Source organism: Amborella trichopoda, chromosome 12, assembly GCF_054954075.1.
Source record: "Amborella trichopoda isolate Santa Cruz 75 chromosome 12, AtrichopodaSantaCruz75HAP2 v2.0, whole genome shotgun sequence".
NCBI lineage: Eukaryota > Viridiplantae > Streptophyta > Magnoliopsida > Amborellales > Amborellaceae > Amborella > Amborella trichopoda.
Window position 1 is genome coordinate 32,871,618 of NC_142347.1, and position 2,785 is coordinate 32,874,402.

The following is a 2,785-nucleotide window of genomic DNA, read 5'->3' on the forward strand; positions in this document are numbered from 1 at the left end:
TAAGTTAAGCTTTTGTAGCATAGTCCCGACATGTCTTTGTATTTTTTCAACCGCTTTTATATGGTAGATCCATTGCATTTGAATATGAAGGGATAAAATAGAACTCAAATATGAACACAATAGTCCAAGTTTCACTTTAAATGGATCATGGATGAGAGAGATTTGATCCATCAAAATTAACTTGTTTCTGTTGGAAATTGTGTCAGCAGAACTAGTATGATACCAATTACAGGTGCAACAGCTTCTTAATGGAAAGTCTTTTAAATTTGAAAGTTTGTGAGCTGAAAGAGGACTCAAATACAAACACACTGGTTTAAGTGTCACTTTAAATAGATCATGGATGAGAGAGATCTCGTCTGTTCAAGTTAACCTATTTCTATTGGAAAGTACCTCAGCAAGACTAGTGGATTGAAAGTATAACCTCGTCCAAATAACAAATCCTTTGAACATGAAATTTAGTTAAATGAGAGAGGAATCATACACGAATACAATGGTCCAAGTCTCACCTCAAATGGATCTCAAATGAAAAAGATATGGTCCATTCAAGTTATTATATTTTTGTTGGAAACTGCATCTACATAACTAGTGGACTGCAGATGCAACTGCTTCAAATTTACAAGTCAATAAATGTTGAACCTTTTAAAGATGATAAAATATTGAATCAAGAATCCAACGGTTTTGGTTATATGAGAAAATTCCTTATATCGAGGGAGAAATCCTAATTTTGGAGACCAAGAGTCATCTTGGTTGTAACGTACGGAGGATGGAGCTTTTAAGGTTCCAACTGGCAGGCGATGTGGATGATGGGTTACACCAATTCTGATTGATATGAAACTTCAGGAAGAAGGTTATAATGCTTCAAGCATGGTTCTTGAGAGTCTCAGCTTAATTCCAAAATATGAAATTCTGGGGGTGTCAGTGAAGACATATCTTAACTGACGATGAATATGGACATGTGTTAAGCCAAGTCCAAATATTGCCCAAGTTATATCACTCCTGGAGTTTAAGGCATATGAGGCCTTAACATGTATATCTTCAAGGATTTACCTCAATATATCAACCTATGACGAGGTTTCCCTTATTCTTAACTAACTGGTTAACAGAGTCATATCACAACTCACCTAACACTACTCTAATATCCAGTGGAGAGGCATCCATGTGTCATAGGACTATATATATCCCAGAGTCTTGTCTCAAATTATAACGACTTCATGACCTTTTTACAACAGGTCTAGGTTGTTATTACAAGAAGGTTGGTGACTTGTCCAGGATCTTTGATTAGATGCCCCAGGGGACCTATGGTTCGAATTGTTCGATCGTGTTTGACCACTAGAGTTGACCTGGGTGGGGTCAGATGTTTGGAACTTGCGTGAGATCCACCGGCTTGACTAGATTGAGTATGTTGTTTTCTATTAACTCTTGAAGAAGTACTACTGGTCTCATTCCATGGCTATTGACTGTGCTGCAGACCATGTTGACATGATGATCCATGGTTTCCAAGAGGTACTTGAGGAGAGCACCAACTTGGTGACCATGGTGTCCAGATATAGTTTTATGTGGGTGGAGGTCTGACTCTTCCACAATGGTGTCATGGGTCCAAGGGGTATGGTGGCCCCTGGATTAGTGGCTTGGTGCCCTAGACTTAGATGGGGATGAAGCCAAGGACACAGTGGATGAGACAAACTACACCCAAGTTCAGGCATGGGACATAAGATTTAATATATTTTAGTTTAGCCTAATCTAGCCTAAACAAGCACCATTCTAAAATGGTTTGAAATAAATTTCAACCTAATTTCTATTGGTGGAAGGTTCACAGGTGAGGTCCCTAGCTAATAAAATACTGAAATGCAGATGAGGTCTAGATATGCCCACTTAAGTCAGCGCTCACTAGTTAAGAGAGAGTATTAATCTTACAATTGTGGGGTAATCTTAGTGCCAAGGATTATAGAGGGGTGCTCACATTAAGGCTGCATAGGTCCCAACCTCCCCATCACCTAGGAGCCAGTTGGCCCTTATGATCCCAACACCATTTTTGGGGTTTTCAAAATTGAAATATTATTTTCCAGTAAGGTTGGCAGATGTGTAGTGAGTGGATACAAATTTGTGAGAAGCACACAATAATCGAGCTAGCAAATATTTAGGCTAACCAATATTTTGCAAGCACAGCTACTCAGATATTGCAAGTAAATAAAGAAGAAATGAAGAAAAGCTTATATATATATATATATATATATATATATATATATATATATATATATATATATATATATATATATATATATATATGAAAAAGTCTTTTCAATGCCTATAGGTAAAAATAAACAGTGATTTCGCATACCCTCATCACCATCCAAAGTTCATCGCATGGTTGGTCATAATTGTTTGGTAGCGTTTTATTTTTTATTTACTTATTTACATATTAAAATGATATAAAATTTGGAACTTGTATACATCTTAGTGATGTGCACCTAATAAAAGTATAAAAAAAATAATTCTCAAAAAATAAATTGACCAAAATACCCCTAAAACTTTTTAGGGGTATTTTGGTCAATTTATTTCATGCAAAATATTTTTTTTGATATTTTTGGTAGATTCGTCTATTGTTTATAAACACACTTTCCAAATTTTAGATCATTGCTATTTGTAAAAAAAAATAAAAAATAAAACATTACCAAACAAAAGTGACCATGCGATGAACTTTGGACGGTGATGAGGGTAGGAGAAATCACTGTTCATTTTCACTTATAGGCGTTTTGTAGTATCTTCATATATATATATATATAAC